The following is a 10,685-nucleotide window of genomic DNA, read 5'->3' on the forward strand; positions in this document are numbered from 1 at the left end:
ACAGTCCTGACCTCAACCCAATTGAACACTTGTGGGATCAGCTTGGGTGTGCTGTTTATGCTAGGGTGACCAATACAACCATGTTGGCTGACTTGCGACAAATCCTGAGGAGTGGAATGCCATCCCACAGCAGTGTGTGACCACGCTGGTGTCCAGCATGAGGAGGTGCCAGGCTGTTGTGGCTGTGTATGGTTCTTCCACACGCTACTGAGGCTCCTGACTGTTTGTTAAATTGTAAAATTGCCAATATGTCTAGTTTCTTCCTTGTTACTGATAGACTTCAGTCATTCAATCCACCAAACAACACCAAAAAGTGTTATGTTCCACCTGGTCCTGCCCATTTCCCCCCTCCTATTAATTCCTGGACTTATCCCTCCACCTCACTTCCCCCCACCTATGCATGGACTTTCCCCCGCCTTTTCTTGGACAGTTCCCCTCACCTTGGACTCCTCGTGCACTTATGTATCTTTAGAATTTCTATGTTCCTCTGTGTTCTACCCCTCTTACTGTGTCTCCCAGTGTACCTCTTGCCCTTCGTGTTCTCCTGTCTGTTTTAAGTTATTCTTCTTGTACTTGTTTAGTGTTATGTTCCTAGTGTGTTAGTCTTCCTTGTATTAGTGTTTCTGCCTAGTCTTTGTCTTGTATTGGTTATCAGTTTAGTCTTGTCAGTCTGTTTCCCATCCCAGGTGTCTCTCGTTGTAATCAGCCCTTGTGTGTCTCGTTTGTCAATTAGTCTGTGTATATTAGTCCTGTCTTCCCTGTTCTCTGTGTGCGTTCATTGTTTGTGTTGCTGTCGTTCGTTTGCCCTCGTGTCCTTGGATGTCGTGTCATATCTTTCCCTGTGGTTCCATCCCTGTTGTTCCCCCGTTCGTGTTCATGGTAAGTGTTTCCATGTTAGTGTATATTCGTGTAAACCTTTAGATTCGTTTTTTGCCCTCGTCCAGCTTTGCTGATTGATTGAAAACTTTATTAACAGATTGCAGAATGGGTACAATACAGTATGGCTCAATACAAACAATTGTTAAGGGGATGCAGACCAGAAAAATTCTTGTTTACATCAGGGTCCCCCATTTTCAATTCATCATGGCATTTATGACATTTACCGGGGCCAGTTTCGAATTGCAGCCACCCGTAGGTGCTCTTTGAGAGCAGTTTTGAAGGAGGGTAGGGATTCACATTATTTTACGGCTGTGGGTAGGGCGTTCCACATTGTTGTGGCATAATTGTGAAACGTTTAGTCCATCGTTTGAGCCGAATCTGGGTTGAACATGATTTGTGGAAATCCCTCTGGTGTTGTGGTCGTGGAATTCACTGACCTTTGGGAAGTATTTCGACATGTACATGTACAAAATTGCGAGAGTAACACCCAGTGGTGCGTTATTGAAATCATCTGGGGTTACACGCACCACGTGCATGCGCGCTCCCGGCGCGTGCGCGCGCTCCCGCGAATGCGCATTTAATGTCCCCTCGCTTGAGCACAGACTAAAGACAGTGCCTAATTGCCTCTACGAATGGAATGTAACACATGTCTTCACAACAAGTTAAGTGTGAATGTATCTGAGAACGTATTTAACACACCTGACGACCGGCGCTATTGATATGCAAATAGCGAGTACTTATCTGGGGTTGCACAGAGTGCAACCCCGTCCCATGAAGAACGCATGCCTGGTAACACCCCTGCACAAAAAGGGCAGCAAATTAGACCCAGGCAACTACCGCCCTGTTTCTATCCTTACATCCATCTCGAAAGTCATGGAAAAAATAGTATACGAACAGGTCGAAAAGTACCTTGCGGAAAAAAATCGAATCTACGAATTCCAATCTGGCTTCAGAACACTCCACTGACACTCCACTGACACATGCCTTCTCTATTTGAACGACCACATCAAACAAGAGGTGGACGCGGGCAAATACTGCGGCATGGTCATGCTGGACCTACAAAAGGCCTTCGACACTGTCAATCACACAATTCTGATTGACAAGCTAAAAGCAATTGGTTTTGATAGTCTATCAGTGAGCTGGATACAATCCTACCTGGAGGGGAGAGAACAGATGGTGGAGGTAAACGGTACCCTACCCCCCCCCCCCCCCCCCCTCCCAGTGAGCTGTGGTGTTCCACAAGGAAGCATACTAGGACCGCTACTGTTCCTAATTTATGCAAATGACATGTCGTCAGCTTGTGACTGCAACTTGTTCCTGTTTGCGGACGACTCAGCCCTGCTGGTCTCTGACAAGAACAAGTTACAGGTTGAGAAAACCCTCAGCTCGGAACTAGGCAAAATCTGCATATGGCTCGCCGATAACAAACTATCATTACACATGGTCAAAACAGAGTCCATTCTCTTCGGTTCAAATAACAAACTCAGCAAGACCGACGGCTTCTCAGTTACAGTGGGTGGCAATATTGTCACAAGGAAAGATGAAATTACCTACCTGGGTTCCATCCTAGAGGCTAATCTTTCCTGTGACAAAATGGCATCCAATGTAATAAAAAAAGTCAACCAACAAACTCGATTCTTGTACCGGATCTCCTCTCTCGTAAACAAGAATACCCTGAAGACTCTGGCAGGAGCACTCATTCAAGGGTACTACGACTATGCTTGCACCTCATGGTACTAAAGCACCTCAAAGGCACTAAAAACCAAATTACAAACATCTCAAAACAAACTAGTCAGACTACTGCTCAAGTTTCAAGTTTCTTTAATAGTTGTCATACAGAAGTACAGAATACTTTTGTACAAAATGCTTCTTACTGTTGCGCTCCAGAGACTGTGCATGACAAGGTAAGTATGAAATAAAAACATAGTAAAAATTAGAAGTAAAAAAAGAGGTCACAGTGTTCAGTTTAGACATATGTACAATGTTCGTAGACGTAGTTACCATACAATATACAATACTGTGCAGTGTACTAATATACAATACTATATAGTGCAAGGCATAAATGGACGAGGTGCAGTTTAGGTACAATTCACAGTAGGTGTACGAGTTGTAGTGCAAATCCTTTATCAATAAATATAAAGTGTAAGTGTGTTTGTGTGATCTAAAGTGTGGAGAGTGGGTGCTGCAGTGTGTTGTTGTTTGAGTGAGTGTGTGCGTGTGGGTGTGTGTGCTGTGTGCATTTGATGGTTGTTGCATAGTGATTATTGTTCGTTTAGCGATTATTGTTCGTTTAGCAGCCTGGTGGCCTGGGGATAGAAGCTCCTTCTGAGTCTTTCTGTGCTCGCCATAAGACTCCGGTATCGCTTGCCTGACGGCAGCAGTTCAAAGAGGCAGTTGTTCGGGTGGCTCGAGTCCTTAATAATTCTCTTAGCCTTCCCCTTGCACCGCTTGTTGTAAATGTTCTGGAGGGTGGGAAGCCCCCCTCTAATTGTGCGTTCGGCTGAACGTGTCACTCTTTGTAGTCTGCTACGGTCTTGTGCAGTGCTATTCCCAAACCAGGAGGTGATGTTGCCGGTCAGGATGCTCTCTATTGTACATGAGTAGAAGTTCCTAAGGATCTTCTGACTGACTTGGAACTTCCTTAGGCGCCTGAGGAAGTAGAGGCGTTGTCGTGCCTTCTTCACAACACTGTCAATGTGTGTGGTCCATGTCAAGTCCTCGGATATGTGGGCTCCGAGGTACTTGAAACTGTTCACTCTCTCAACTGGTGCCCCGTCGATGCTGAGGGGGCTGTAGTCCTTGACCCCCGACCTCCTGAAGTCCACAATCATCTCTTTTGTTTTGCTGACGTTCAGGGAGAGGCAGTTCTCCTGACACCACTGTGACAGGTTCTCTACCTCTTCCAGGTAGGCCCTTTCGTCGTTGGCAGAGATCAGGCCCACCACTACTGTGTCATCAGCAAATTTGATGATGGTGTTGTTGTTCCGCTGTGCTACGCAGTCATGTGTGTACAGGGAGTAGAGGAGGGGGCTCAGAACACAGCCCTGGGGGGCCCCTATGTTGAGCGTGATGGATGAGGAGGTGCAGTTGCCGGCTCTTACCACCTGGGGTCTGCCCGTCAGGAAGTCCAGGACCCACTGGCACAGGTCATAGTTCAAGCCCAGGTCCCTGAGCTTGGCTATGAGTTTGGAGGGGACTATGGTATTGAATGCTGAGCTGAGCTGAGCTGCTTGACCTGACTCCTAGAACCCACCTCACCCCTGCCCACTTTGACAACCTAGGATGGCTTAGAGTAGACGACAGAGTACAGCAACTTGCAATGGGCCTGGTCTACAAGATACACTACACGACCAAGGTACCCATGTACATGTCAAAATACTTCCCAAAGGTCAGTGAATACCACGATCACAACACCAGAGGGAGCTCCACAAATCATGTTAAACCCAGATTCGGCTCAAACAAGGGCCTAAACACGTTTCACAATTATGCCACATCAATGTGGAACGCCCTACCAAAAGCTGTAAAGGAATGTGAATCACTACCCACTTTCAAAAACGCTCTCAAAGAACACCTACGGGAGACTGCAATTCGAAACTGGCCCCTACAAATGTCCTAACCCAGTTGTACAGTAAATGACCAAGTATGGCTTTGTCAGTATTCCAATGTACAGTGTACAGTGTGTATGTCGTGTGTGTCATATATGTTATGATGAATTGAAAATAGGGGACCCTGATGTAAACAAGACGAAAGTCTTTCTCTGGTCTGCATCCCCTTAACAATTGTATGTATTGAGCTGTACTGTACTGTACCCATTCTGCAATCTGTTAATAAAGTTTTCAATCAATCAATGGGTATCTTGGTGGTGTAGTGTATCTTGTAGACCAGGCCCATTGCAAGTTGCTGTACTCTGTCGTCTACTCTAAGCCATCCTAGGTTGTCAAAATGGGCAGGGGTGAGGTGGGTTCTAGGAGTAAGGTCAAGCAGTAGTCTGACCAGTTTGTTTTGTGATGTTTGTAGTCTTGTTTTTAGGGCCTTTGAGGTGCTTTATGAATTGAAAATGGGGGACCCTGATGTAAACAAGACGAAAGTCTTTCTCTGGTCTGCATCCCCTTAACAATTGTGTGTATTGAGCCGTACTGTATGTACCCATTCTGCAATCTGTTAATAAAGTTTTCAATCAATCAATCAAGCTTTGGTACCATGAGGTGCAAGCATAGTCGTAGTACCCTGTTAGAGTCTTCAATGTATTCTTGTTTACCAGAGAGGAGATCCGGTAAAGGAATCTTGTTCGTTGGTTGACTTTTTTTATTACCATTTTGTCACAGGAAAGATTTTCCTCTAGGATGGAACCCAGGTAGGTGACAATATTGTCACCCATGTCACTCATTGTTGTGTTTGGTTCATCTTGAGATTAAAGCTCCTTTGACTCGTTACCCGCCTAGTCCTGTTCTGCTATTGGGTCCTACCACCACCCCAGACCAGAAGAGTCAATAGCAACAGCAGAATAAGCTGTTTGAATAAGATTTGGCAAATTTTTCATGGGCGCAACCCACATACTCAGCTGTCTGTGCTGCTCATCCCACAAATGCATGTTCCTTACAAACGGGGCACCATTTAAAAGGTAAATAAACAGGCTTTCCAATGGTATAAAATGTATTGCCAAGAAGCATTGTTACAACAGAGAAATAATCTACCAAACACACATTTCCGAACTTTTAGTTTTATGTTTATATATATATATATATATATATATATATATAGAAAGGTCAATATGATTAATAACACACTTTTTTTTATAAGAACATTCCTTTGCACATTGCAGGGACAATATTATTCTACACTGGTGGTTCACTGCACTGTGTATACTACATGCCTCTTTTAAGTCATGTCAAACTAAGCTCTGAATTAAAGACTCCCCTGCATCATGAATATTTCACTTATTTTGTGTAACAAATCATCAGCAAAATGGAAGGTCAGGTCAATAAATGTAGGCTCCATCAATTAATACGTTTTGAGCAGTTTCCTGACATTTAGAGCAAACCAGTTTAAGTCGAGTCATATTATAATACATATTGTACATGTGTATAGATTATACATACAATGGCAGTCAAATATTTTTTCTGCGAGCCTCCCCTAGACTGTGCGTGCGTCAAAAAAAGAAGAATAACCCCTCCCTCCTCGCCATACCTTGCCTTTTACTGAAACGACGACACTGCCCTGTGTGGTGCTCTTCCTGTACCAGGAGGTGATACTCCTTGACAATGAATGAATGAATGACTTTATTTGACAATATATAAAATAAACATGTGACAGAAAGCACAGTCAGGAGATACTGCCAAGGATGTACACAAGAAAGCTCAGAGCTTATTTCCATTGTGGTCCTTGTAGGGGGGTAGGGGAATGAGATGCTTCTAGACATGCATCATACAGATATCACATGTCAATGAGTGTCTGGGTTAAAGTCCCTTTTGAGCCATGTCTTCAGGCTGGACTTCAATCTAACAGCACTGACTACAATTTTCAGGTCACTGGGCAGACTGTTCCAAAAGACAGCTGCAGAATACAAAAATTACTCCTTCCCCATACAACTCCTGAATCTGACAGTCAGTTGAGCTACGCCTAGTTGGGTATGCATGGGTGTCCCTGATTCGGTTGAAGTAGTTGTTGAAGTACACTGGCACTACCCCGTGCACGATTCTGTGAACTAGGCACATCCCTATTTGGTTGACTCCGTCTTCCACCTTTAGCCATCTCATGTTCTCAAAGTGTGATGGGTCAAGGTGGGTTCGGGTGGGTAGCCTTAGTATTACCCTGATTAGCTTGTTTTGTGATGTCTGTAGTTTTATTTTCGGACTTTTGGGGATGATCAGGACAGGATGATCTCTATGACATCTGAGGTGATAAAGGCACTGCTGAGCCTTCTTCACCAAGCTAAATGAATGAATAAATGAGACAAAAACACAAAAGAACAAAATAAAACGGAGAAGATCAAAATTAAAACAATCACAGACTGAAATAGGGAGACACAGTGATTGTTTTTAATTTTGATCTTCTCTGTTTGATTTTGTCCATAATTAGTTGGGTATTTTAGTGAGAGGTGACTATCCCCACGAGGCTGGGGTGTTGAAACAAAAGGTTGGTCATGTGAAGTGTCACTGTTCATTGTCCCATAGCATGTCAACAACATCAGTGACGCAGTCTACCGACTGTGCCACACCATTAGTGCTGCACCCATCCAGCTCCATGTCCTGCTTCTCATTAATGCAATAAAAAAAAACTGTCATTTGAGCATGTCAGATTGGGTCCATATTTCGAATCTAACAAGATTGTGAAATAAGGTGGTAATATCCTGAAAAAGGCCTTAAAGATAAACAGATACGGGGCGGCTAGGTGGTGTAGTGGGCAAGGCACTCGCCACCAATGTGGAGACGCTGGGTTCGCATGTTCGAATCCAGCTCTCCACATTGTTTTCAGTTTGGCTGGTCGTCCGTACTAATACAATTGGCAGTATTAGAGGGTGGGAAACTGATGGGTGGGGATCGGGCGTTGTGGACAGCGACTCCTACAGGTCGGTTGGTGCAGTAGAATCAGGAAGTGTCGGGGGCAGCGTGAGCCTCCCACGCGTTACTCCTCGCCATTGAGAGATCGAGCTGCGCAGGTGAAAAGATGCGACTGCTGTTACCTCAAGTACCGGAGGGGACTTGTGCTATGTATGACTTAGTCCACATTGCAGCCGGCTTGTGGGAGGCAAGAAACAGCGTTCGTGACAGGGGAGGGTTGAATTGGATGATACGAAATTGGGATGGGAGAAAATATAGAAAATGGGAGAAAAAGTGGATAAAAAAAAAAAGATAAACAGATACCAATGTTTCCCCTTAATAATATTAGCTCCTTTGTCCCGCTGACGTTTAGGAATAGGTTGTTTTCCTGCCACCTCAGTGCCAGGTTCTCTCGGCTGAGATAAGACTCACCTCAGCTCTCTCGTCCTTGACAGTAGCCACACAGGAGGGGGAACGCAACCGGTGCCATGTCCCTAGCCAGCTCCGAACCCAACAGCTGCAGAATGTTGCTGGCACTCTGCCTGATTCAAGCTGGCACACTACATTCGGGCAGGGCGGCATTACGAATGGCAAAGGCTGGAGGAGGGCGAGGTGGTTCTGACGCTGGAGTTCCACAGTGCCAGTCCAGTACAGCTGCTGGGGATATATTTCTGGGATGATTGCTTTAGGCCTCCAAGAGGAGGAGGTGTGACTCTCAACCTTTTGGTACATTATTCTTGGCTCTACCCCAGCCCCATTGGGTCAGTCCCTCTGCTCCCCAATACCCAGGGCTAGTTTTCCCAGGCCATCGCTCTGTGGAGGTCTCTCCCCTCTCATGCTGAGCCTAGACAAATATAGAGGTCTTTGTTTTATTTGTTCTTTTGTTTCTCCAAAAATAAGGAAAGAGGGTGTTGCCAGTAAAAATGCTGCCTGGAAGTGATTTGTAGATCTTTCTCTTTTTCTTTCTTTTCTTGGGGATTTCTCTCTTTTCTCTCCAGGTCTGTTTTATAACAGTGTCATCCCAGTGACTTTAAGAGGCAGCAGTGATGGACAGAGAAGTGGTGCAAGTCTCATATGAAGTAATTACACCTAATGGAGACTGATTCGGTCACAGCAGATACAAAGCATGTGTTGACACGCAGCACTTGTTAACTGTAACATCCATGTAGACAACATCCAGATGGACAAAGACCGTATGCCTCACTTTACCTCATGGGATGGTGTAATCAAGTTACATATGACCTGGAGAGCAGAGGTTTGAGATGAATACTCCATGTATTCTTCACAATCTGCTTAGGCAGCAGTGTGCATGTCTCTTGTGCCTGTTTGTTGACAGAGTTATTCTCTCCGTTACCATGGTGACCAGATGGGGCTCTCCTTCTTGCCAAGATCCTAAAATATATCTGGAGTCTGTTTAGTGTTTTGGATGGAGCCCCTAAGGCTTATTGGACTTTATTTTCTATTCGCATATATCATACCTGCTATCTACATGTATGTCATTTTCTGAAAGACCCTATTGTACTCAGATATGGATGCAGCAGTGCTAAGTGTTAAACATCTCATCTAGATGATTTACGGATGTGTTTGGAACAATGCTCCATCTTTTTTTACAACTGGTTGTTCTTTCTGTGTGTGTTTACTTTAGTTTTCTTTATGCCCTGCAGTCGTGTGTTACAGGAATCACATGCCAGCCTGAGTGGGAGCTTCAACCGCATCTGCGTCTGGTTCCTCCTCTACAATACATTGATTTGAGGTCCCGAGTCCCGGCACAACCACTCCTCCACCATAATCTCCAAAAGGGTCCATTGTGTCTTGCACAATGGCTTTCTTTGGTCCTCTCTTCAGACCACTAGATTCAGTCCTCAGGAAAGCCCCCTCTCTACAATGAACATGAGACATTATTGAGTGCGTGCCAACTCCCATGGACAGGGCGCAGAGGAAAGGGCTTAATACCTTTAATTGGATTATTATTGAGTATTAGACCCTTGAGCCATGTTTTGCACATTAGATCTCATAAATCGTACAGGTTTGACAGCAAGATGGCAGTTGCAAGTCTCTATTCAGCTGTGATTATGAAATGGACTGTACTGATAAGCCTACTGTCCCTGCCCTGCTCAGCCAAGTCCTGCTCATGCCAAGTCCTTTTCAAAGTCCTGTTGCAGGAAATAGCCCCAAGGTTTTTAATTAAAGTCACGTTGGAGCGGCACAGATCGTCCAATTCAAGCATTTGATTGGCTCTCATGAGCACCATTTCCTTAAGACACATTTAGTCGGAACTGACGGAATGTGTTAACAATATGTTATTGACTGTGAATTAGAACTTTCAACTCATAAACGATTTAATTGTGGGCTACAGGCGCTTGAGCCAAAGTAGCGTGTTTTTGCATGCAGTGTGTTTTTCAATAGCCTCTTATCTAGAACAATCTGATGAGTAGAACATTTCTGTGATGAACTGTGCCTCATATGCAATTGTCAGTTGTTGCTTTGTGCTCCCAGGTGAGGGTTTCTGACAGACTCAACAGTTATTCCCACCGACCTCACAAATCACATGTGCCTGAACAATCTCCAGCCACATGAATATAGCAACCGATCACACACACATATATGGCACGTCAATCATAACACCATTTCCTGTCTTGTGTTTCAGCCCCTTAAGTGTGATCCTGGGGTTTTCTTGGGGGTTTCCTTTATGCTCACAATGAGACTGATATACAGTGGAGTCTCAGTGCAGTCATTCAGACCAGGGTGTGTATGTATATGTGGGTAGAGAGCGTCTCCATTGTGGGAGTAAGAAGTGACATCATTCATTGGGGTGGGGGGGGGGGGGGGGGGGGATCTTGGGAAAAAATTACCTTGTTCTACATCAACCCAGTTACTTCCTATCCATAAAGACCTTCAGTGGTGCAGCTTATGGTTTCAAGGCTTTACGATACATTCTGGGACCTTGCACAGTGTTGCGTGCCTCATTTGATGCTGTGGGTACATTATGGCAGTGAGATCCCAATGAACACGGTCATCATGGGTGCAGGAGGCCCTGTTGTTAATGTGAATGGGATCAAGTCAAGTCCTAATTTGGCAACAGGAGAGCCTTTGTGCTGGCCGTGAGGTGCCGGGACGGCACAGAACCTATAGGTCATGTGAAGTGTCACTGTTCATTGTCCCATAACATGTCAACAACATCAGTGACAGATTCTACCGACTGTGCCACACCATTAGTGCTGCACCCATCCAGCTCCATGTCCTGCTTCTCATTAATGCAATTCATTT

The sequence above is a fragment of the Notolepis coatsorum genome, assembly GCF_963971535.1.
Source record: "Notolepis coatsorum genome assembly, chromosome: 1".
NCBI classification, from domain to species: Eukaryota; Metazoa; Chordata; class Actinopteri; order Aulopiformes; family Paralepididae; genus Notolepis; species Notolepis coatsorum.